This window comes from Mauremys reevesii, linkage group 3 (genome assembly GCF_016161935.1).
Source record: "Mauremys reevesii isolate NIE-2019 linkage group 3, ASM1616193v1, whole genome shotgun sequence".
Lineage (NCBI taxonomy): Eukaryota > Metazoa > Chordata > Testudines > Geoemydidae > Mauremys > Mauremys reevesii.
This window is the reverse complement of record NC_052625.1, coordinates 118,460,211-118,487,975: the sequence shown is the minus strand read 5'-3', so window position 1 is coordinate 118,487,975 and position 27,765 is coordinate 118,460,211.

Genomic DNA, 27,765 nt, shown 5'->3' with positions numbered 1-27,765 from the left:
GATAGACTCAGCAGGCATGGAAAGCATTGCAAAGAATAGTGATTGAACTGCCCATTCACATTTATATGTAGTCCTTCCAAGTCACAGGACGGGTCAGTGTGAGGAAGTTTGCCTAGCTGGTGCCCTTGCTGTACTTCTTCTGGGATAAATAGAGCACTTCCGGTTTCCCGGACACCATTCACAAGCAGAAAATGTACTTTTAAATTTTATAAAAACACAGAAAGAAAACATATCCAGAAAAGCCACAAAGAGAAAACAGAGATCATGATACTGAAAGGAAAGGCAAAGCATCTCCACATTAATATTGCTCTTGGCAGTGCAATGCAGTATAAATAATCTTGTTAAAATATCTAATTACTACACCATCAGTACTATTATCTCAAAGAGAGACACAAGGAGACAAAGAAAGCAATATGTTTCAGAAATGTAGCAATCATCAATGTCATATTTATTGACAAAGGGGAGAATAGTAAAAAATGCCTAGGTGATTTAAGAGCCCCGGTCCCATTTTAAAGTGATTTAGGCCCTTACAATATGTCTACAAAGGGTAAAATACCCGCATCTGACCCGGGTCAGCTGACTCAGATTGCAGGGCTTGGGCTCTGGGGTGGAAAAATCAGCATGTGAACATTTGGAGAGACACCTGTGAGGGTTAAGGGTCCCAGAGCTTGGGCTCAAACCCAAACCCGAACATCTACACAGCAAATTTTAGCCCTGCAGTCTGAGCCCACAAGCCTGGGTCAGCTAATCTGGGCCAGCTAAGGCCATGCTGCAAGTCTTTAATCCCTGTGTAGACATATCCTGAAGGTCCAGACTGATTTCAGTGGGAGTTAAGTGTCTAAATATCTTTGAGTCTCAGGAGTCTAAGTCCCACTGACTTTCCAGGTTCCTAAATCACCATTAAAATGGAACTTAGGCTCCTAGGAGCTTCTGAAAATTATACCCCAAATCTCCAAAAGCTTTGGTCAAAATATTTGCATTTGATTTTTGGGGTCGGGGAAGGGTTGTTTTGTTTTGGTTTCTAAAAGTTGAAGAGGGGAATTGTGAAAGGAGGAAATGAGGAATTGTCATCCAGTGGAAGTGTTTCTAGTAAGATCCAAAAAGGATCAGTTCTTGGCCCAATGCTATGTAATATATTTATCAATGATCAGGAAAAATATAAAATCATTGGTGGTGAAGTTTGCAAATGATTCAAAAATGGGTGGAATGGTAAATAATGGTAGGGACAGGTCAGTTATGCGTGGATAGCTTGGTCAAGTGGGCTCATCTGAAAAACATCTAGTTTGGCAGAGCCAAAGACAAGGTCATACTTCTAGGAATAAAAATGTAGGTCACATTTATAAGATGGGGGACAGTATCCTGGAAAGCAGTGGCATTGAAAAGAATGTAGGGATTACAGCAGATAAAAAACTGAACATGTGCTGCAGTATTATGCTGTAGCTAAGAGGATGAACACAGTCCTTGGAATATCAAAGCAAGGGAATATCAAATAGGAGTAAGGAGTGGCTATTACCTCTGTATGCAGCAGTAGTGAGACTATTACTGGAATAGGTGTCCAGTTTTGGTGTCTGTGCTTCCAAAAGGATGTTGAAAAATTGTAAAGGGTTCAGAAAAGGGCTACAAGAATGATGAGAGACCTGGAAAACATGCCTTGTAGTGAGAGACAAAAGAAGCTCAAGGTATTCCGTTTATTCAAGAGAAGGTGAAGGTGAAGGTGACCTGATCACAGACTACAAGTACCTACATAGGGAAGAAGTTTCTGGTAGCAAATGGCTCTTTAATCTAGAGGGGGAAAGGCATAATGAGATCCAGTTGGAAGCTGAAATTAGACAAATTCAGACTAGGAATAAGGCACAAAAAGTTTAACACTGAGGATAATTAATCGTTGGAACAACTTACTTAGAGATGTGGTGGATGCTTGCAATCTTTAAGTCAGAACTGATGTCTTTCTAAAAGCTATGTTGTAGCTCAAACAGAAATTATGGGCTTGATGCAGAAATTATTGGCTAGGGTTCACTTGCATATATTATGCAGGATGTCAGACTAAATTATCATAATAGTCCCTGCTCTCCTTAAAATCTATGCATCCATGAATCTATGAATGGGCCAGTCATCATGTTTCTTAACAACAGAAATTTCTTGCTCCCTGCTCTACGCATAAGATTTCTGTAGTCGTTATCTAGTCATGCTCATAGTAAAAACTCCATTTGACATTGCATTTCAGTAAGAAAGAAATATTTCAGATCACCTCAAACTGAAATACAATATTTCCAAATGTTGGTCTAGGAATGAACAAATCTATTCAGAAAAACAAAACTCCTGGATAACTAAATGTCTAGCCCCATCCCAGAACTCTAAGAGCCTTTTTGTCATTTTTAGAGGCATTTTATTGGGAGTTTCAGCAGTTCAAACACTAATCTCTTTATACAAATTTTGCTATTTCCGAATGCACTACAGTTTCATGGCATTGAGAAGCCCATTGTTCATATGCGTAACTGAACAGATGCCAACCTTCCTCCTACACCTTCTGTCATTCTCCTCTGTTGAAAGATCTCACATCTGGAGGAAGTGTCCATTTTAGGGGGGTTAAAACAGCCTGTTTTGCTGCACAGATTAAAGAGCAAATTGCTACATTCCTCTGAGCGGAGGAAAGATGCCTGCTATTAAACGTTATTTCTCTGATATAAATGAACAGCAATATAAAGCACACATATTTTGACCATACTAGTCTGCCCATTATGTCCTAGGGCATATATTTAAAAGAAAAGAAGAGAAGAAAGAGTTTGCTGTTCATGTTTATTTCACAGACAATTTATTAAGTCCACGATTCTGCAAGATTCTTAAGCAAGTATATAACTTTAAGCATACTAATAGCTGAATTCAATGGATTCACTCAGATGCTTAAAGTGAGGCACAAACTTAAGGACCTTGCTAAGGTCTAAATTCTGCTTTATTAGGCCTCTTAAACTTTAATTTTTCTTAATTTATATCATTTGCTTACAAATTCACTCAGTGACAGACTAATCAGTAGTGCAGACATCAACAACTGGCTGGCATCCCCCCCCAGATTTCTGTAATTTTCTGCAGCCCAGCTCATTGCACAGAAATGAACATGTTTAAGACCATCCACTGCATTCAGATGTAATAAACGTTTCACATTCATTTTCTAAGGATTCAGAACAAAACAAAAAGTGAATTTTATTCCATATCCTAAACCATAACACCCAGAGAGATGTAAAAGATTAGAAGAACATAGGAATTGCCATAGTGGATCAGAGCAGTGGTCTGTCTGGCCACTATTTTGCCTTTAATAGTGGCCAGCACCAGATGTTTCAGAGGAAGGTGCAAGAAACCCTGCAGCTGGCAGTTACGGAATAACCTGCCCACAGGGGAAATTACTTCCTAACTCCTATTAATCAGATATTCGCTTATGCCCTGAGGCATGTAGGCTTTTATCCTTGGATTTTTGAATACTTACAAATATAATTCATATAAGAAAATGACTGCAAAAATGAGCACAGTTTCTCTAAACAAGGGATGAAAAGATCTCACATAAAAAGCTCAGCCCCCAGGACTTTTGAAGAACCCTTTTAAATAATTTTGGGCCTATTACATAAGTTTGATCTTTCTGAGTGTCTTCATTCTTAAATTATGTAACCATTTCCAAATCTTTATTTCTGTGCTTAACATGCACTGGCATTTTGTACAGTGCTTCTTAATCCTGCCTTAAGTGTTAAATAGATCCTGCAATCCTTGTTCTTTGTTTGGCAAACTTTATCTTCTAAATATAAATTATTTTTTCTAAATAAAACAAAAGCTGTTGAGAATCTGGAACTAAAGGGGGGGAGGAAGGGGAAGGAATAAGACATTTAGAGAAGCCCAAAAGGAAAAGAAGAATTGAGTTTACTGTATGATTTTTTCTTAGGAGAAAAATGAATAGTCTTCAATCTTTGTGTCTAAGGGCCTGATTCAATTCCCACTGAAATCATTCAATATCTTTCTATTGGCTTCAGTGGGAGTCGGATAACAGCTACAGCCTCCACAGCAAATACACACTGTATTTTTCCTCCCTTGGTAACAAATGTATTTCTGGTTTGTGTGTCTCAAATTAACTAATAAAAATAGCCCAGCATATAATTTGCTCCGGTCATTGACAGTAATTTACACATCCTCTTCGCACAGAAGTATGTGCAGTGTGCAGTGGACATCCTGACTACTCAGGACACAGGCCGTGAACATGCACTAGCTCAGTTTCCCACGTGTTGCATCAGCTATTGTTATAAACACAATTAGCTGGCAAAACCAACCTCTGGGATCAAAAAAGTTGGTCTCACTGAGTGACTGCAGAGACGTAGGAGGGTTTGTAAGGAAAACACTGTCGGATATCCCTTGTTCCTTTTGTAAAATCCTTTCCTATTTATTAATGATAAACTCAGGTGAAAGAGGCGTATTATCCTGTTTGCTTATCTCGCAATACAAAGGTTATGACTCCTTTTTTCATTCAGACTACTCTGTTCTCTAGTGGTCCATTCTCCTATCATCCCAAGGCCAGATAAGGCAAACACGTCAAAACCACAGTATTGCTGGCACTGATATTGTGACTAACACCACATCTGAGTGACAGTGTGAAGAGTCCCTTCCATTCATCTAAAGAGTATCCTTCCTGAGCAACAGAAAATTAAAAGACTTATTTATTGGGCATTGGTTTTTAATCCCAGGACAACGGGAAATGTTATCAGTCACATATTTTACTATCACAGGAACAACTTTGGGCCAAATTCTCTACTGCTACAGACAAAGAACTTTGAACCAAATTCTGTACTTGTGTAAACTTGTAAAGCTCCTTAAAGGCAACAGAGTTGGGCCAATTTGCAGCAGCAGAGAATTTGGCCTTTGACTTTTAAAAAGCCCTTGTGATTAAAAGAATCTTATATTTCCACATGAATTTAAGTGGGACTGCATCAGCCCAAGGTGCAAAAATTGGTTTGTGAATTAGATAAGAATCCCCTAGCTCCTTTTGCCAAAAATTGCAACTTTTTTTTTTTTAGATTTGAAAAAGTTCAGTAACTTAAACAAAATATTGTTGGGATTCTGACTACTTCCTGTTTAAGGCTCAGCCAAGAAGTGGAAATAACACAAAAATAGCCTCTTGCAAGGTATTTCCAGCTCAGTCTGTTTTCACAATATTTCCAGCCCTGTTTCCACATCAGCAGGTTTAGATAAACAGCTCCCAAACTTTAGGATGCTAATTAGAATCAAACAATATTTACAAACCTTTTGTCGTTCTCCCACAATTGGTTCTAACTACAGCTGGGATTCAGCCCCAAAATGGGTATCTTAAACACCCCAAATTAAAAAGTGGGGTGTCTGTGGGGACTTCTTTGAAGGTACCGGTGTGGTAGATTTAATTTGTTTCATAAGTGAAACAATGTCATTTTATATATTCACCAAAAGAGACAGCTCCATCAACCATCACCAGACCCAGACTTCCACAGGAACCCTATCTCACTTGCTCCTTCACTGATGCAGATTCTCTCCAGTTACAAAACTTTGTACTCTGGCCCTATTTCATGGCCTTTTAAATGTGTTTTTCCCTTGAAGCTTTGAATGATGAGAGTTGTACATAGCCTTAATATTATCTGACAAGAAACACAGTGCAAGGATATGGAAAATATAGTCGTCTTCTGTACTTGCGACTTGAAACAACATATGATCGTTCTCAAGCAGATAATCTTACTCACACTTGTTACCTGCAGTGGTAACTATGAGGGAAAGCACCACAGATGAAATAAAACTGACCCAAAGCATTGGCCACCCATGAATGTGTTTTTAAGCTGCAACAAAAGCGCTGTTGCCCCATTTAAAAAAATGTTTTCCTTTCTGTGCATCTCTTGAGAAGATTCAGACTAACATGAGATTGAATGCAGCAAAATGTGGGGGCCCCTCAGAAAAAAAAATTGCAACATTACTCTGGTTATTACTTCCTGTAATCTGGGAACACTCACCATGTGCAAGTGGCATTCACACATGCACACAGGCCTTGCCTCAATGAGCTTGCCATCTAAGAAGACAAGCAATATACGGCTCCCTTTCTTAACCCAGGACACCCCAGAGAGAGCATTTATCTCAGCTCTGCCTTGCCTGAAACACTCTTTCTTCCTCCCCATTGGACGCATTCATCTTTCCTTCTTCCCACACTAGGTAGATTGTTGGGTTTTGAGTTCCATGGCCACTGTTTCATGGTCTCTGTGGCATAAACTGAGTCTGTCTTCATATTCAATCAACTTGTTTTTTTCTCCAGAGAGCCTGAGGGGAAAAAAAATTAACTGTCTGAAATGAAATCTTTTGGCAGACAGACTTTAGCCGGCATTTGTGCAGTTTTGATGCTCAACCAGGCGTAGTGGTCACTAGGGTGACTTTGGAGGATTAAAGTCTTAAAGCCCAGTGGATTAGTAACTTCAAACTTATATCTTTCCGCTGTCAAAGACTAGAGAGTTTGGGAACTGGGACCTTTCAGGAGTAGAAATTTTGTACAACTGCTTGTGTATAGCCCCTCTGTATCTAGAGACACATACAGCCTGATGTGTCATAGTATCTGAGCAGCTCCCAAATATGCATAGATTTATCTTCACAACCCCCCAGAGTGACAGGGAAGTGTTATAGATGGGGAACTGAGACATAACATTAAGTGCCTTGACCATTGTCACACACAGGACAGTCTTTGCTGCCATGGTACTTGCTGATATGGGAAAGAAGCACAAAGGCTTTGGGATCCCCACAGTCTAATCCCTCTAAGCTCCTCCTGGTTGTTACAACTACTCTCTGTGTAGTGAGGAAGGCTTCTGACCAAATGCCCCAAACAGGTCCTTCCATGGTCATTGGGTGAGGAGGGACTAGAAGTCCCTGGCCTTGTTTGTACTGGAAGAAATCCAGATCCCCCCAGCTTCTCCCAGTACAGTTCATGTTGTTCACCATGAGAAGGGGGTGCCATTTGGCTTGACGCCCTTGCCTCAGGGAAGATCATCTTGGCCTAGTGAGGTGGACTGGGGAACGGGACTGGAAGGCTTTGATTGCCCCCAACCCGAGCTGGTGTTTGCTGCTTTAGAGAAGGAGCACAGCGGGGCTGGCACAAAACAAAACTGAGGCAAAATTCAGACAGAGGAGTGTCTCTCTGCTGATCTGTTTGTGAAACATGCCATATGCCAGTTATTTTATTTAAAGTGAATTGGTTGAGGATGGGGGAATTGGTGAGAAGTGTTGATTTAAATTTTTTTTTTTTTTGCTCACTGCATTCTTATTACCAATAACATTTAAAATGGCCTCCCTCCTGTTTTGCTATAGCTGCTAAATTCTGATAAGCAGTGTTTGTTCCAAACCCATTCATTTTGTTTGGGGTTACTAGTTTGGATATTGAACTGATAGCTTCTCCCTTAGGTAACAAGGATTATTCCCAAATGGTATTTAGAGTGTGGAGGGAAACCTATGGTTAAAGGGTACTACAGTTTAGCTCACTTCACACAAAAGAAACATGCAAAGAGATATCAAACACAATTCCTGCAAGGAGTTATACCTCTTCTTAGGCTTAAACTTCACAAAGTCTCCTAGTGCAACTCTATAGGGCTTTAGTCTATATCCACTGTAATAAATGTGAGACACTACATACTAAAAAGCAAAGGAAAATCCTGTGTGTTCAGCTTAGATATTTCTGCTGCACACTGAGCAGCTCTGGGGGAGGGGGAACCCTTATCTCCCACAGACTTCTGTGCAGATGGAGTCATATAGCATGGCTGACCTTGCAGTGCTTCCTATCATGCCCTTCTGATGCACAATACTACCAAAAAGGAAACAAAATGGTCTTACTTTATCTCTAAGTCAAGGGCTTTGAAACCTCTCCCTCTAACGTTCAGCTATAACTTAGGAACGCCGGGATAACACCTTGAGACTTCTGTCCTTTTCAAGGGTTTCCTGTAGTACAGGCACAGTACCACCAACCTTTTGTTTCAAGCTCCTACAAGTAATGCAAACATATACCTAATAACATCATCAGGAATTAATTTTAAGACCAATTGCTAGGTCAATTGTCTCCCTTCCGACAGTTCCTTTCATTCCCCTTGGTAACATTTAATTGGGCCACACAGGCATAAGCCTCATATCCAGATGTATTTTTTTTCCTGCAATGAATGCAGTCATTTTTATTCCTGATTCCCAATGCTTTAGGCAGAAATATAAACCCCTAGACTCCTTTCTTCTAGCAGGATGTGGCAGCCAATTCAGTCTCAGAAATCTCACTAAACTGTGCAAGAGGCTTGTAAAGCAACACAATCCTGGCATATCTTACATCTTAACATACTAGATATATTGTGCTCCGGTAAAGTGTGTTAAATAAATATGTGATACTGACATATCTGCCTCTCCCCCAAGTATTCTAATTATGGGGGAAATAACTGCACATTGGGCTAAATATTACCAAACCTTAATTACGATCCCCGTTTCCTTTACAAACACACATCACAATGCACACTTAACTTGTATGTCAGTCGAATATGTGTTAATGCAGCTGAAGCTGCAACTCAGGCTTTTCATGTTGTATGCACTAGCATTGTTGTTTGTGCTTCCTTATCGGCTGGAGGCAGAAGGAAGTTTTTTGTGATGATATGTCCGTCACTGTCAGGGGAAACCTGCTGTGTGGGAATTTGATTAGAGCTAAGAAGTTCCCAATGATATGGTATTTCTTTGCTTTTAAGGGTTTGCATTGCCACACGTAAGCAGCCTTAAGGCCTTTTGCATAAGTTGTTTATGGAATTTATTATAAAAGGATGGATAGAAATTGGAACCTTCTGAGTTACTGTACAAATCACAAGTTCAATCCTGCAAGCACAACCCACCTGACAATACCATTACTCAAGTGAGTAATTCCACTGACTGAGTCTGCTTACCTGAGTAAAGTTTGTGATGTGTAAATGTTTGCAGGATTGAGCCGTCTTTGCTAAACTTGGCTTTTCCCCATCTCATGTTAAATCCACAATAACTAAAGAAAAAAATACCCAGAATTCACAAAAGGATTAAAGTTACATTCATCAAAAGTGCCTCATGGCATATAACTGAGAAAAGGAGGTTGTTAATATAACATATGATGTGACATTTCAAAGTATTCTTTCATAGCAGATAGTGTTTTTCAAAGTAAGATTGATTTTCAAATAAAAAAATCCCACATGTCCAGTTATTCCCATCTGGACATACCTTTTTGCTCTCCCTACAAAAAATCACCTACGCATAACTTAGAGAATGTTTTCAATTAAAAGCCCAAAGTTAAAGGGATGCAGCTTTGCCACTGTTTTTCAAAAGGCTCTGAAATACCATACATTTTTTCCATTAGAAGAGTGAAATCAATTTACCTCCAAGTGTGGACCCATGGAGTTACTGTACTTCTGCCAGTATTAAAGATACACGAATTCCACCTGGAATCTACTACTGTATTTGCTTTGCCAACAAGAGGGTGCCTACAAAATTGGCAAAGGTAGAGGATAGTTGCCTCCACTTTATCCCTGTAGAAGTGCCCTGCTGACCCAACCGCGATATATATATATATATATATATATAAACAATGGCTGCCCTCCAGGGGTAGAAAATGCTGCAAGTCTGCAATTAGTTAAGAAATGATGTCTCAACATTATATAGTGGCACAGCCTTAATTTGAGGAGTAAATGCAGCTATATAATATGCCAAATGATATCAAATTTAGCCTATTAAAATTAAACATATTTCCCAATGTTTTCTAAAAAAAAAAATCACCAAATGTGTGGTAGTTAGGGCTATATACTATCTAAGCATTTCACAAACATTAATGACTATATTTTCACAGCATTTCAGCCTTTAGATAGTGTTGGAAGGAGCTCTAGTCACAGTGTTATCCATTATTCTACAAAAACAACTTCAACCAAATAATGGGTTGTTGTGGTTGATATTTACTTACATAGAAAAAAGAATTGCACTGAGTAGCTATTTTGAAACCCTCCTGCAGGGGGCCCTTATGATACAAAAGCGTCTCTGAAGCACAGGTACACTCATAAGAGCTGATCCTGCAATAACAATTGCAGGCTAGAGCTCTGATCCTGCAAATAGAACTGCATAGGCAGACCCCCAGTGCTTCTGCGTGGGTAGACCCCTGCATTGCACTGATATCAAAAGAGTCTTCTCACAAGATTCTCTTTGCAGGATCAGGGCCCTAGTCTGCAATTATTTATTAGGACTACTTCTCTGACTTATATGACAGTAGGGCTGTACAAACACAAAAGGTTCACAAATTGATCTTGGCCAACAATCTGAAAAGCAAGAGACATATGGAAAGTGGGGGAGAAAGTTACACTAAACTGTGCACAAATACACTTTTCTTTTTTCCCTAAGACTTGCTGCAAATCTCAAATGTAATTCATGTTGCAGCAGGGAGAACAGCATGTAGTTATATAACTGTCCAGCAACCAAGAACTGTCAGAACAATTCATTTTCATAGCACCGAGGGGGAAATACAAACAGAAACCATTAACTGATTCCAAACAGATCAGACTGTCTAAGAAATCTGTCAAGCTTTTGGCAGATCCACCCACTAAGGGAAGGGCTTATTAGAGATGAGCTCAAACCTTGGACCCTAAGTTCTCCAATAAACTTCAAGGGTGTCTGGATCTGTCATTTTGGTCTGGGTACATCTCCAGAATGATGAGATAGTTAATTACCTTTGTCACAGCTTGTCCTTCATTTTGAATAATTACAACTATAAACTGGTTCTAATATGGGACCTCTTCAGAGTGAGAAATTCAGGCACTTAGCACGTTTTTGAGTTGCGGCATAATTAAACAAGGATAGTAACAGACAGGAACTAATGGTGGTGAGAGGGAACCATGTCTAGCATAATGGAGCCCAACTTGGTTGGGGCCTTTAGTTACTATCACAGTATACATGTTAAATAATAACAGTGGTAATAGTAAGAATAATAAAGAAATACATAAATAAATAAATAAAAGATGGAATGGCAATTTTCAAATGGAAACATTGATCTTTGCTACAGAGAAAATTTCAGGCAAAATAGCTCAAGTTTCACATTCTCTGAAAAACTGTGGGGAAAGCGCCATATTTGCTGTGATCACTTTGGCCCTGTGTAGGCCTAAGATTTTGGTCACATTGCAATATGTTTTAATTGATTACAACTTAACAAATGTAAACTAACGTAACTGTAAATGCACACCAACATTTGTTCCAGGACACAAGCATTTGCTGGTGGCAGTGGTGGCTCAACCTAGGTATGGCGGAACCATGATCAGGAACATTTGGTTTTGTTTATGAAGCATTTTGTGATACACACACAAGTCTCTGCTCCAAAGAGTTTACAACGTAAACAGAAAAAGAATCACTCTATTTTTGCAAATGGAGATCTGGCACACAGAGATTAAATGAATTGCCAAATGTCACACAAGTAGACTGTGGCAGAGCTGGGAATTGGCCAAAACCCTGAGCCCAGGCCAGTACCTTAACCACAAGACTTATCTTCCTTTCTTTATCCTCACCCACATCTTCACTGGCTCTGCATCCTCTCCTCCCTTTTTACGTTACTACATTTTACTTTTTGCCTCTCCCTGCTCATGTTGCCGTGTGTTGCATTCCCACTGTCTGGACCCACTGAAGTCATGGCTATGGACTAGTTTTCACTGGTATGTTGTATTGTAACACACCTTGGTTTGTTCCCTGCTCAAATCAATAAGCCAGTACAGGATTTAGGTGGGAAGCCTATGACAGATACAGAGGCAGCAGGTGTAGTGACCCAAGCAGTAGAAGGCACAATGAAGATGACTGGATGTGGAAGCTGCGGTACGTACATGATCCTGGTGGAGGGTACCTGAAAAGAGTTTGGCCTGAAGTGCCGCCTGATAGAGCTGATGGAAGAAAAGATCTGAGGATTGGAGATGCAGGTGGAAACTCCGGTCGAGTTTAGAAGGGGGTTTGAGTAGATGATGGAGCAAAGACCAAAGGCCTAAGGGAAAAGCTCAGACTTGCAGATGGAAGCAGGACCAAAGAACTCTGAGGGGAGACTGCTGGGTGAGGAAAGTGGAGGGTGGAAGCATGTGACTAAGCGAACCAGGCAGAGGAAAAGATGGGCTAGTGAAGGAGCAATAGAGCTCAGGAACAGGTTTGTGGAGTTGGAAAATGAAGAAAGGGCACAGCAGGTGGTCGCTGAAGGTGAGAGGGCAAGGAAGAAGAGGAGAGCAGCTAGCCCTATAAGGGGAGGGGCAGAGTCAATGGAGATGAAACCAAACATGAGCCCCAGGAGGATAGGGGATGGGTTGCAGAGGATTGCAAGGGTGAACAGGAATCGAGAGGACTTGGAGCCAGAGGGAACAGGGGATAGACCACAGAATCACATCACCAGGAAAAGGCAGGTCTACGTGATGGGGGACTCCTTACTGAGAAGAATAGACAGGCCTGTAACTGGAGCTGATCCAGAGAACAGAAGGGTGTGCTGTCTGCTGGGTGCTAAGATACGGGATGTGGACCTGAGGCTGAAGAGGATCCTAACGGGAGCGGGAAAGAATCCGCAGATTGTCCTTCATGTGGGAACGAATGATACAGTTAGATTTTTGCTGGAACATATCAAGGGAGACCATGCCAGGCTGGGAAAGACACTTAAGGAACTTGAGGCTCAGGTGATCTTCAGTGGGATTCTGCCTGTTTCTAGAGAAGGGCAACAAAGATGTGACAAGATTATGGCGATCAACAGATGGCTCGGGTAGTGGTGCTATAAGGAGGGCTTTGGGATGTACGGCCACTGGGAGGCATTCATGGACAGATAATTGTTCTCTCAGGATGGACTTCACCTGAGTAGGGAGGGAAATAGATTTCTAGGATGGAGGCTGGCACAACTGATTAAGAGAGCTTTAAACTAGGAATTGGGGGTAGATGGTTGGGAAATGTCCAGGTAATCTCCATGCCAGATTTTAACATTGAGAGGAAAGAAAACAAAGCAAGAAAGGATACTGTTGTGGGTAGGAGAATGGACATATGGAGGAAGGGTGCTGTAGATACAATTCTAATAGGTGATACTGGCGGTAGAACGTCTGGGCCTAATTGGGTATAGAATGTGAGTGAAGCCAAACAGCAAGAATTAATATGTTTGTACACCAATGCGAGGAGCCTAGGTAACAAAGTGGAGGAACTAGAGTTACTGGTGCAGGAAATGAAACCGGATATTATAGGGATAACAGAAACATGGTGGAATAGTAGTCATGACTGAAGTACAGGTATTGAAGGATATGTGCTGTTTAGGAAAGACAGAAATAAAGGCAAAGGTGGTGATAAGGTGATAAGCGTTGCATATCAATGATGAGGTAGACTGTAAAGAAATAAGAAGGGATGGAATGGATAAGACAGAGTCTGTCTGGGCAGAAATCACACTGGGGAAGAAAGAGCAGTGTGCTATAGACTGCCAGGATCTGATTTGGATATGGATAGAGACCTTTTTAATGAGTAAATACTAATAGGAATTGTGTGATCATGGGAGACTTTAACTTCCCAGATATAGACTGAAGGACAAATGCTAGTAATAATAATAGGGCTCAGATTTTCCTAGATGTGATAGCTGATGGATTCCTTCACCAAGTAGTTGCTAAACCAACAAGAGGGGATACCATTTTAGATTTGGTTTTGGTGAGTAGTGAGGACCTCATAGAAGAAATGGTTGAAGGGGACAACCTTGGTTTGAGTGATCATGAGCTAATTCAGTTGAAACTAAATGGAAGGATAAACAAAAATAGATCTGTGACTAGGGTTTTTGATTTCAAAAGGGCTTTCTTTAAAGAATTAAGGAAATTAGTTAGGGAAGTGGATTGGACTGAAGAACTTGGGGATCTAAAGGTGGAGAAAGCCTGGAATTACTTTAAGTAATTCAAGTAATTCAAGCAGAAACTATCAGAAGCCTGCATCCCAAGAAATTGGGGAAAATTCATAAGCAGGAGTTGTAGACCAAGCTGGATGAGCAAGCAACTCAGGGCAGGTCCATACTCACCGCGCGGGTCGACGCGGTGAGTTCGACTTCTCGGAGTTCGAACTATCGCGTCTAATCAAGACGCGATAGTTCGAACTCCCCGCGCGCTCTGGTCGACTCCGGAACTCCACCACCGCGAATGGCGGTGGCGGAGTCGACCTTGGAGCCGCGGAGTTCGACCCTGCCGCGTCTGGACGGGTAAGTCAGTCGAACTAGGGTACTTTGAGTTCAGCTACGCTATTCGCGTAGCTGAACTTGCGTACCCTAGTTCGACCCCACCCCCCCCCAGTGTAGACCAGGCCTCAGAGAGGTGATTAAGAAAAAGCAGAAAGCCTACAAGGAGTGGAAGATGGGAGTGATCAGCAAGGAAAGCTACCTTATTGAGATCAGAACATGTAGGGATGAAGTTAGAAAGGCCAACGGCCATGTAGAGTTGGACCTTGCAAAGGGAATTAAAACCAATAGTAAAAGGTTCTATAGCCATACAAATAAGAAGAAAACAAAGAAAGAAGAAGTGGGACCACTAAACACTGAGGATGAAGTGAAGGTTAAGGATAATCTAGGCATGGCCCAATATCTAAACAAATACTTTGCCTCGGTCTTTAATGAGGCTAATAAGGAGCTTAGGGATAATAGTAGGATGACAAATAGGAATGAGGATATGGAGGTAGAAGCCAAACTCGGACAGCTTAATGGGACAAAATCAGGGAGCCCAGATAATCTTCATCCAAGAATATTAAAGGAACTGGCACATGAAATTGCAAGCCCATTATCAAGAATTTTTAATGAATCTGTAAACTCACGGGTTGTACCTTCTGACTGGAGAATTGCTAACATGCTTCCTATCTTTAAGAAACGGGAAAAAAGGTGATCCGGGCAACTACAGGCCTGTCAGTTTGACATCTGTAGTATGCAAGGTCTTGGAAAAAATTCTGAAGGAAAAAGTAGTCAAGGACATTGAGGTCAATGGTAATTGGGACAAAATACAACATGGTTTTACAGAAGGTAGATTGTGCCAAACCAACCTGATCTCCTTTTTTGAGAAGGTAACAGATTTTTTAGACAAAGGAAACTCAGTGGATCTAATTTACCTTGATTTCAGTAAGGCATTTGATGAGGTTCCACGTGGGGAATTATTAGCTAAATTGGAAAAGATGAGGATCAATATGAAAACTGAAAGGTGGATAAGGAACTGGTTAAAGGGGAAACTACAACGGGTCGTACTGAAAGGTGAACTGTCAGGCTGGAGGGAGGTTACTAGTGGAGTTCCTCAGGGATCGGTTTTGGAACCAATCTTATTTAAACTTTTTATTACTAACCTTGGCACAAAAAGTGGGAATGTGCTAATGAAGTTTGTGGATGACACAAAGCTGGGAGGTATTGCCAATACAGAGAAGGACTGTGATATCATACAGGAAGAGCTGGATGACTTGTAAACTGGAGTAATAGTAATAGGATGAAATTTAATAGTGAAAAGTGCAAGGTCATGCATTTAGGGATTAATAACAAGAACTATTGTTATAAGCTGGGGAGGCATCAGTTGGAAGTAACAGAGGAGGAGAAGGACCTCAGAATATTGGTTGATCATAGGATGACTATGAGCCGCCAATGTGATATGGCCGTGAAAAAAGCTAATGCGGTCTTGGGATGCATCAGGCGAGGTATTTCCAGAGAGATAAGGAGGTGCTAGTACAGTTATACAAGGCACTGGTGAGACCTCATCTGAAATACTGTGTGCAGTTCTGGTCTCTCATGTTTAAGAAGGATGAATTCAAACTGGAACAAGTTCAGAGAAGGGCTACTAGGATGATCTGAGGAATGGAAGACCTGTCATATGAAAGGAGACTCAAAGAGCTTGGCTTGTTCAGCCTAACCAAAAGAAGGCTGAGGGGAAATATGATTGCTCTCGATAAAAATATCAGAGGAATAAAAACCAGGGAGGCAGAGGAATTATTTAAGCTCAGTACCAATGGGGACACAAGAACAAATGGATATAAACTGACTTGAAATATAGACTTGAAATTAGACGAAGGTTTCCAACCATCAGAGGAATGAAGTTCTGGAACAGCCTTCCAAGGGGAATAGTTGGGTCAAAAGACATATCTGGCTTCAAGACTAAGCTTGATAAGTTTATGGAGGGGATGGTATAATGGGATAGCCTAATTTTGGCAATTAATTCATCTTTGACTACTAGCAGTAAATATGTCCAATGGCTTGTGATAAGATGTTAGATGGGGTGGGATCTGAGTTACAACAGAGAATTCTTTCCTGGGTGTCTGGCTGGTGAGTCTTGCCCACATGCTTAGGGTTTAGCTGATCGCCATATTTGGGGTCGGGAAGGAATTTTCCTCCAGGGCAGAATGGCAGAAGCCCTGGGGTTTTTTCACCTTCCTCTGCAGTGTGGGGCACGGGTCACTTGCTGGAAAATTCTCTGCACCTTGAAGTCTTTAAACCATGTTTGAGGACTTCAATGGCTCAGACACAGATTTGATACAGGAGTGGGGGGGTGAGATTCTATGGCCTGCGTTGTGCAGGAGGTCAGACTAGATGATCATAAAGTCTGACCTTAAAGTCTATGATTCTATGATTGTTTGCTGTTACACGGATGTAACTCCCCACAAAGTCAATGGTTGCTGTACGCATCTAACTCAGAGCAGAATTTGAACCTGTAAATGTATAAGATTTGAGCAAACTGAAATGTATCAGATTCAGTGCTTCAGAGATCAGATTTCATTTTGCTACACATGTAGAACACACAGCAAGACATGAAGGGAAGGCACAAAGAGAAGGACAAACACAGGCCCAGAATGGGTGGAAACACAGAATGGATATCAAGGGTAGAGGCAAAGAACCAACTGTGGCATTATCTGATTAAAATATAACCATATAGATTATTGTTGCAACCACTATTATATTTTTGCAACAAATCTTGTACAAAATGTGGCATGTAAGATGTCTATAAAAAGGTTATGATTTGCTGGTTATGATTATGCTATCTGTATGCAGTTGACAGGCAAGGATGGCAAATGTGGGTAGCCCAATGTGCAGCAAAGCATGGGATGGACTAAGGTCTAAATGTAAATGCATGTATCATTTCTGTATTTGACATTATGAGTATTGGCTCTATACCTGGATCTCAAATGTTTGCTCCAGGGGTAACGCACACAAGTTAGTTAGCTAGCACATCTTGGCGGGATTATTCAAATTGAGTGGCCCATCAAAAGGACACTTAACTCACAATGGACCATGGGAGCCGCCCATCTACACTGTCCTGTAAACGTGCTGTCTGGAGTACAGGTAATGGCTTCCTACAATGACAGAGTGAAATTGGGCATGGCCATGTGACTTGCCCATGTGACTCCAAACTCCCATCTTTTACCTGTAATTTTCCCACTAGCTGTGCTGAGGTTTTTGTTTAAAACAATGGGTTTCCCTCCACATGGCAGAAGATCTAAAAGGCCCTGGAAACCTCTCCATTTTGCCTCTATCCTGCTCCAGCCTCTATCCTGCTCCAGCCTCTGGAATATGGATTTATATTAATGGGAACATTCTAACCAATGGACTGAGGACCTTCCAATGATTTGGAAGCAACCAGAGACTTGACTTAAGACAGCAGTTTATTCCATCACTGCTACAAGCCTGAACCAAGAACTTTGCAATTACTGTATGTATTTGATTCCTTTAACCAAGTTTAACTCTCACCTTTCTTTCTTTTTATGAATAAACCTTTAGATTTTAGACACTAAAGGATTGGCATCAGCATTATTTGGGGGTAAGATCTAAGTTATATATTGACCTGGGTGTGTGGCTGATCCTTTGGGATCAGAAGAACCTTTTATTTGATGAGACTGGTTGTAAAGAACCACTCACCTTTAAATCCAGTGTTTTTGGTGGTAATACAAGGATTGGGATGCCCGAGGAAACTGCTTTTATGACTTCCTGTTAGTGAAACAAAAGTGTACTTTTGTTGCTGGTTTGGTATATCCTATGGGGGATTAACCACCAGTCTTGGGGTGTATCTGCCTTATTTCTCAGCAATTCATCCTGAATTTGGTATCCTCAGTTGTGACCCACTGAGGCACAGTTAAAGCAACACTGAAAGAAGGCCACAGGGGTGGAGAAGAAGGTAAATCATAAATCAGGAGAGAGATGAAAGAAATGGAAGAGAAATAGAACAAGAAGAAGAGTGAACCCATATAAAGTCATTAGTGGCAGAGGAAAAGGAGGACAGAAGTATTAGGAGTGAGGGAAATAGTTTGGATAATAAGTAAGCCTGCAATGAATCTGAATGAAATGTGATGAAAATGAATCTGTACTGATATATGAAAATATTCCATCAACTTGTTTTTCCACATAACTATAAACTTCCTAGTTCCAGCAAGAAGTGGAAGTGAAAGCACAGAAACACTATAAGAAAGGGCATTATCACAATATTTTCCAAGCAGCTGATACCAGAAAGGACTGGAAATTTCATGACAAATTCTGTACTTACAAGATTTTCAGATAAAAGAGATCTGGGTGCATAGGGACAATCTTTGGACTTCTGCATGGGTATCAACCAAATTTGCACACTTTTGGAAGGCTAAACAATACACTTTGGAAAAGGAATGCAGAAAGACTGAGAAACTTTACAGAAAGGGGAAAATGAGAGGAAAGATGGAATGGGACAATGAGGGATGGAGAGGAAAGTAATAATATTGTTATATAATATTACTCCATAGAAATTTGATACATGCCTCAGCACTGTATATAAATATCAAACAATTTAATCATTATCCAAGAATCCAAAGGAAACTTACTTCTTTCACTTTTACTGCTACAGATTTTCTCACCCATATATACAATTGAAGTAATAATAAAATATGCCACTTTAAGAGTGGCTGGAACAAAGAGAGAAAGCTATTAATATATAATTAATAAATGAGTCATTCCATATAAGTCAACTGAACTACTCGCATGCTTAAAGTTATGCATATGCTTAAATATCATGTTGTATTGGGGTCCTAATGAGGAGTTATGAGTGCAAGAGGAAGACATTTCTCTAGTGTTGCTAATAAAAACTGGGTAGCCATATAATGGAAACAAAGTCTAGAGAAGTGTCCATAAAGCCTCAATGAGATTATCTAAGTAAAATATGGTTTGTAACTACAGAATTGTGCCAAACTGCTGAGAGTTTAAATGTAGCAAGAGAAGAAATACCATAGTTAATGACCAATTTTAAAAATATATATATATATTATGTATGATAGAGTTAAATATCAGGTAGGATGCTGTTAAATAATTATTACTGTACCATCTATCCAAAAATAACCTAAGCCAGAGGACTATAACAGAGATTTAAGAAAAGCCAGCCAAAGAAACACATTACTCATAATGAAGCCTTCATAGGTTTGAAAACAGAAATTTTAAGAATTCTGTAGTCCTTAATCAAGCAAAACCTCATTGATTTACCCTGTGATCCATCATGATTAGCATTTGACACCAATACATGAACAATTACTGCTTAATGATGCAGAACTTGTATCTGGATGAATTTGCACTCTGGGGTACTGTTTTGGATATATTAATATTTTTCTTAATAAGGTGTTTTTGTCAAACTCCAGTTTGGCAAGATTTACAATGCCCCAGATATCTGATGCATGGAAAATCTGTAAAGTACCCATTAATATAAGATCATTAACATTTCACATATAAGTATAGCCTTGCTGGATAAAGGAATGTTTATGCACTAGAAAAGGGTTTTTCTATAGAAAGTTAAGACAAAGTTTGGAATAACTTTACCCCATTTGAGACCTTCTATATGCCCTCTAGGAGGGGAACAAGTTAGCCCCAATTATGCCTTGTTTAGTCTTATCCTAATTTGGCTGACTTTTCTAAATATCCCATCTTTGTATGGCTAACTCTTCTAGTTTTCTTATGTTGCTTTATGTATATGTGAAGTGTCTTGGATGACAGATATTGTTTTGGGGCATTAGAAAAGTGGGAAAAATATAAAACCTGCAACATTCAAGAAGTGTGATTGAGAGTCACATTCTCAATTTGCTAAAGGTACTTGGCCATCAGTACTAAGCCTCAACACTGTTTGGTATAACTATTCAGCTAGCCATGTTTTAATTACTTAGCTTGAGTATCTTCTGCTGTGACTCACCCAGCTCCTATTCATGTTGGATTGGTCTATACCAGGGATTGGCAATCTTTGGCATGTGGCCCGTCAGGGATATCCGCTGGTGGGCCAGGATGGTTTGTTTACCTGCAGTGTCCACAGGTTCGGCAGATCGCTGCTCCCACTGGCCGTGGTTCGCTGTTCCAAGCCAATGGGGGCTGCAGGAAGCAGTGCGGAACGAGGGATGTGCTGGTTGCCCTTCCCACAAACCCCCATTGGCCTGGAACGGCGATTCGCAGCCAGTGGGAGCTGCGATCAGCCAAACCTGAGGATTCTGCAGGTAAACAAACCATCCTGGCCTGCCAGCGGATTTCCCTGATGGGCCATGTGCCAAAGATTGCCGATCCCTGGTCTATAGACAAACCTGCAGCAAAATGCCTAAAATCAATTTAATTTACACTTATTATTATTTCAGTGCAAGTTTATTTGTGAACACTCTTATTTTTGGATAAAAGTGTCCTATTTTGATTAACTGAAATTGAAAGAATATTTTATTCCAAAGTAAGAGGGTCTACACAGACTTGCACAGAAATAAAAGAAGGTGTGAATTAACAATGACTTAGGTATTCCATTTTATTTATTTTATTAGGAATTTATTTTATTTGCAGGTGTGTGTAGATCAGCCCTCTTTTTCAATTAGACAGAAAGCTGGAAAGGATTAGCTAAACATTCCACCTCTGATATCACCACAGTTAAGACACTTTGCAACAAAGGTTCCTGGACTTTCCTGATCGCCATAGATCCTGACTGTGGAAAGGACGGAGTGACGCTGGCAGATCAGATCATATCAAAGTGTATTCAGTCCAATTCACTTGTGTAATAGTATAGATCAGAGCAATTGTTAAATGTACTAGTGTTTTGGGTGTTTAAACTTCATAAAACTAATGGGATGTTACATGCATTGTTTGTACTTATCTGTGTCCTGTCATAGTGTAATAGCAAACATTTACATTGTAAACACTCCTGTAACTCAATAACTCATCAGACATCAAAGAAGCCTTGTGCAATGCTAATGAAGGACGTTATGAGAAAAGGTGCTAGTTCCAAAGCAAATGGCCATTGTGTGTGATGACCTGAGGTCAGAGACTCAAAGTACATTCCTTACTCAGCGCCATCAGAGGAAAAGCCCACGTGGGTGGAGTGACTGTCAGTTTGTCTTCTGTGAGAAGAAGATATAAGAATGGATCCAAAGAAAGATCCTTCATCTCTGAACTGTTTGGACTCTTACAGGGAAGTGTACCAGATGCAAAGCGGAGATCCCCAAAGACAAGCTGGGTACCCTGAAAGACTTTTGGGAAACTGGCAGTTTATTACAGCACTGCCACCATTTGGAATCACAAACTGTGATTCACCTGTACATATATTTTACCTGCTTTAATCTCTCAACAACTTTCATTTTTTTTCATAGCTAATACATCTTTAGTTAGTTAAGTATAGAACTGGCTGCCAGCGTTGTCTTGGGTATAAGATCTGGAGTATCAGTTGATCTGGGGTAAGTGACTGGTCTCTTGGGACTGGGAGAAACCTGATGAGGTGTGGGTTTTTGGTTTAAGTGAGCTTTAATCACAAAGTCCAGTTTGTCTGGCTGTCAAGATTGACTAGAGAGTCTAAGGGGACTGTCTGTGACTCTATGGTAAAACTGGTATATTGATCCAAGGGTTTACATTTGGTACTGGCTTGGTAAAATCTAATTATAGAACATACCAAGGCTTGGAATATCTGCCCTATTTTCTGACAGTTGGCCCAGAGGCACTCTCAGTTGTTAGCCGCTCCAGACAGCATGACACCAACTTTTGTTTTCTAACTTTAAAAATAACAAAAATAAAAATGTCTGAGTTTTTAAAGATGATTTTGTCCTGAACGCCGCCTCACTTCATGTTCCATTACCGGCTGGCCATATTGCTCACAATGGACCTGTATAATCATTGAGAATGATACATTTCCACAGAAAGATGAGAATTTGCTTTGGCAGAGGGCCCACACAATGGTGTAATACTCAAGGAAATGCAGTATGGTATTTTGGATAACACTTTTACAAATGACTGTTAAAAATGAATATATGCAAAGCACTGTTCAGCCCCAGGTTCATGACTAAAAGCTTTTGGGAAGAGATGTGTCTCCTGCCAACTTCTTTTTTCCCTAACCAATGACTTATTTCCTTTTGGCTTCTTACACCATTGTAGAAAGTGAATGAAAACTACTATACATCAGTCACTCTAAACCGAAAGATAGCTTTGGAATCCCATATCTGATATTGCTTCTCAGTAAAGAGCTGTCTGATTTCAGGAACTTCATGTTCTGCCTTTGAACTTTCACTCACATAAGAAGGTGGAAGCATTTTCCACTAGGCCTAATAAAGAGGACATGATCTGCAGCAGCTTCCCATAATTGTTCTGAAAACAGTAAACTTCTATTTCAGACACAATTTCTCACAGAGGTTAACAATATTTCCTCAGTTGTTGCAATTTCCATTGGAGACAAAAAAGAAAGATCCTGTTTACTATGTGTAGAAGTCAGCTTTCTGCATGAAAAACTGTAGGCAAAATTGACATCCTTCTCAAACAACATCACTGTGAACCTTTTACCCGTCACATTCAGCTTATGAAACATGAAATCTGAAGGTAGGGTATGTACCACCCAACTTCAAAGCACTACTGCTAGGAACCATGCTAAAATTCCCCAAGCTCATATTTCTCTACATTTGCAGTAGAAATATTCTGGGTTTGGCAAATATAATAAAGGTGTACTTCCTCCTTTGATATATGCTGAGCCAAAGGGAGAAGGAGGGTTTCACTGAAGACTAAGGGTAGACATGATATGACTTAAAATAAGCATCAATGTCTTCCACAAGTGTCATGCTACAACTAAACAGAGGTGTCATGCTTAGAACTGTTTCTCCTGTCATTTAAAGTATTGTTTTGTTGAAGCATGGAGAGAGAATTTGCTCCATACCTTACCCTGTACACTTGTCTAGCCCCAAACAATTGAGTACTAGGTTATGACCTGACCTATATGCCCACATAAAGGAGTAAGAACATCCATGCTACATGGGCTACCTGTATGTTGGAACAGGGCATGCAGGAGTGAATGCTGTACACTTGCTTACTCCCTTCCTAGAGCAAGTGGTTGAGGATTGTGTGGGGAGGGGCAATGAATGAAAGGACTCTTGGCTCCACTCCCCTTATTTGTTGGCCATCATGAAGGGTGTCATAATTTGTTGCTGATTCAGGTCAGTAGCAACTTACCACTCCTCTGGAGCAAGAGAGACTTGTGAATCAGAGAAGCCTTGAGTCACAATGGTTTCCTGCACTAGTCCTCAGGTTGTGCAATATATGCACCATACGTAGCGCAGGGCTGTGCAAAATCTAATCCTCAACAAGGATAGATTCAATGAAATCCCAACCCTTGCCATGGCAATCTCAAATCTGGAGCTATTGAAAATTTCACTGATGTAGAGAGAATATCGCTAAAGATGGCACTGGGCACAAGGACATATGATTTCTGTAGGTATACAGAACCTCTCTCTAATCAAGTTTGCCAGTACTATTTAGCATGTCTCACTCTAGGTCTCCAGCATAACTTCTCTTATATCTAAAATGATAGAGGTTTATTTCTAATTCACTGCAGTGTCATCCTGTGGAATCATCAGAAGGGGAGAATGAAGGGGGCAGCCAGTTTGTCTACTCTGCATGATGCAGTGGCACTAGAGATAACAAGTCAGTCCTTGCCTACCTATATCACAAATGCAGAGGAAGACTTTGTCCTGAAGAGATTCTTCAGTTGGACCTCTGTAAATGGTAAGGCTGTTTTGGAGAGGCCTGTTTTGTAATGAGCAGTGCAAGAACCAGATTTTTCATTTCAGATGAAGATTTGCAATTTCAGAATTTCTTCTGTTCTGCAATGGAGCACACACAAAGCATTTAGAAATGTCATGCCAAACAAAATTCCAGAAAAACAATTATCAAGTCAATAGAAACATTTGATTTTGACAATTTCAATGACAACTGCATTCCAATTTTGACTTTTCAATTTTTGTATTATGTTTTATAATATAAAATAAAAATTGAAACAAAAAGTTGTTTCAAAATGGAAAATCTCTATGTCCCATGCAAAAAGGAATGTTCTGATCTTACCAAAATGCTTATTTTCAATTTTTCTTTCTAAACAAGTTTTGGTCAAAGGTGACATGTTTCCACAAATTATTTCACTTTTCATAAATTGGCATTTTCTGACAGAGAAACATTTCATCAGAAGATTTCCAACGAGCTCCACGTATAGTTTGGACTGTGCCTCTCACGCTTCCCCCTACTCATTTACTGCTCAGTAATCCCTTATGACATATTTAATCCCGCCTCAGCATGGGGAAATGGACTAGATGACCTCTTGAGGTCCCTTCCAGCCCTGCATTTTTATGATTCTATGACAAAAGAATCACAAAACTGTACCTTGTGTACAAACCAAGCCTCTTGAAATCTGTTTTAACTTTACTGTAGTAGATGTCTGAGATCCATATGAAATGCCGCCCTCCTCATTTTCATAGGTAGTGTTATTTCTACCACGAGCATCCACTCAGCCACAGGAATATCTGGCACACAGAACAAATGTGTCACGTGCAAGTCCAGACATCACATTCTGCCTCCTCGCATTGTAATGGGAATGGATTGTATTGTACTCTGCTCTCCTTTGATGATACACATTTTCTTTATAGAAATTGAAAGAAAACATTTAATGAAAGCAAGATTCTCCACACTGGTTCTAGAAAGCCAGCAGTTAAACAAGAGCTCTTATATAGTGTGCGTAATAGCTAGAGCCATAGTGGTGAGTTGGTGCATATAGGGCTGTACTGCACCAGCATTGAGGCTGAAGCCAGTCTACCTAAAAGAGTGTTAAGGCAGACAGAATGCTCCAGATGCATTGGGGCAGCAAAGTTCTTTCACCTCCCTTCTAAAGACGTAGCATACGTCTCCCCAGTGCTAGCCTGTGGTGCAAAAAGGTATATAATATATCTCAACACATTAGCTTGCTCTCAGGAAGAACAAGAACCGGCAATGTGGCTGCCCTTCGTGAGAGTACATGAGATGTGCCTCCCTGAACCTTCTCGGCTCACATGAAGCAAGCATTTAATCCCAAATTAGCAGATGTATTTTTGTGAAATCAAACCTGTATCTAGTCAAAGGACTGCATTTATCTTGTCGCTCTTCTCTGACATGCATTGCACAATCTCCTCTTCTGAGACAACGCTGAACCTTGACTTTAGTCAAGCACCCTAGGTAGTAACACTGCTTTCCTACACTCCTACTGTGCACAAAGAGAAATGGAAATAAGACAAGATACTTTTGTTTGTTTACCTTTGAGGGGTGGGATAACAAAACTGTAACATCCAATAATTTTGTGTATTTTTTTTTTTAAGATTGCAACAGCCACTCTGCAGGAAAGCTTGGTGGATACTTTATCTTTCCTTTAAATCCCACAACGAGTCATTTTATAGATGTCAGCCAAGGGTTAACAAGGTTAACAAATGTGCAGATGGTGAAGATAAAAAAACACAACAACAAGCATGCAATACTCCAGTGAGTACATGATGGAGATTATGTTAGCTACCATAATTGTTGGTTTATACACTACATAAGGATTTGGCAAGACACCCCTGAACAAACTTGCAGATCTACAGGACCTAATTTTCCTCCCAGTTTCGCCCTATAAATCAGGAGTAATTCCATTAACATCCAGTGTAGCAATGTCAATTTACACCAGCATAGGATTTGGTCCAGTGGAGTTTTACTGGTGTAAGTGTGATGGGAATCAGGCCTGTAGTGTATATTGTGCATACAAATGCTGCACAGAACTACTGTTAAGGTCAACTGTAGTTTTGGTCAGTAATCAAGTACATAATATAAGTACAAAGCGATCCACAGTGTGGATCTATAAACAGAATTTTTCTCTCTTGTTTCTGCTTCTGCTAGACATAAAGCAACAGGTTTGGATACAGGAGATTCATGTTTAGTTTAAGTGGCAATGACCTGACTATCTGGAGCAGAAAGATCTAAATTCTGTTCCCACTGTCAACATGAAGTCTGAATGGCCATGGTGTGCAGCCCAATGACACAGCGGGTTTCGAGGTAGTTGTGGATTTGATACAGTATTTTCCTTTTTCACTCCCTTATGGACTTCTTTGTGCTGATTGGGACTGGATGATTCAAAAATGCCATGCAAGCAGCTTTTGTCCTAGATACCACAAGAAGAAAGTCAGGATGCCAGGAATATGGTTTAACTAGGCTGCAAATTTTAAGTAGCACATCTGGGAACTAGTGGGCAATGACTTGTCCAGTGCAATTCGGCTTTCCTTTGTAATCTGTTCCATCTGGTGGAAGGCACCATCAGCTCCCAGCCCTTCTCTTCCACCTGATGGAAGCCTGCTGTCAGCCCCAACCCCATTAAACAGTCCCAGGATAGTTGCTGAGATCCCATCGTCCTCCATTGTACGAGGTTTAAGAGGGGTTTCTGCTTACCGTGCCAGATATTAAGACCCTCAGTTTCATCCCCCACCTTCTTTAGGAGATGCCTTCTCCTAATCCTTCTAATTCCCTGTTATTGAGGGAACTAGACCCCTGTTGAAGGAATGCCGACACTGGGCACCTGCCAAGCAGCCACAGAATGAATTTTACAACATAATCTACCTAACAGGGTCCCTGGGCTCCCTACCCCACTATCCTACCCCTTCAGGCCACTCTGGCAGTGAAGGAAAATTCCTTCCTATCTCCTAATGATTGACTAGCATGATACCCATGGCAAGTCCCCAAAACTCAGAGGGTGAGGAGGGAGAAGGAGAATGTTTCTTCCCGGCACAGAATGGTGTCCATGGGCACAGGGAAGGGCTTATAAACCCTCCTCATGGGTGCATAGGAACAAATAGGCCTATGGTGCACCTGATATCCAGCCAATCTGCCACCAGTCCCCACTATTCCAGCCCATAAGGAGGCTCAGTGCCATGAGGAGGGGCCAGGGGGCAATTAAGTCCTTAAAGGGGCCAAGAGTTTCCTTTCCACCACTGGCTTAGATAAAGCCTCCCCACCCATGTGTGGGGAAGGAGAGGGAAGTGGGGAACATTACTGTGAAATTTTTGGCCTGACCAGAATAAGGGAAGTACTGGAGATCTCCCAAGAAATCCTGGTCTTGTGAGGTTTCCAACCCAGTGTTGCAGACCCAGGTACTTCAAATGAGCTTTGAATAAGTGTTAAAACACTTATTCAAATCAAAGCTATGAACCCTTTGAATACTCTTAGGAATAGATTTTCAAAGATGAGCACATGCTCAGTTACACAGGCCTAAAATTAGGTGCACAGATATCTGGTTGGTTTGAGCAGATAGCCAATTCAACATTCCTTCATGCAGCATATTTGGCATCTTCTGTTTTTATTCAACTGTTCTATTTACTCACTCAGCTTGTGGAGTGTACAAATTAGGCATATGGCATTGTGTGTACACAACTGTGCAAGCTTATCCTCAAAAATCTGATCTTTAATTTGTCTTCTCTAGTGAGTCACCTCCAATAACTGTAACAGTTATTCATCTT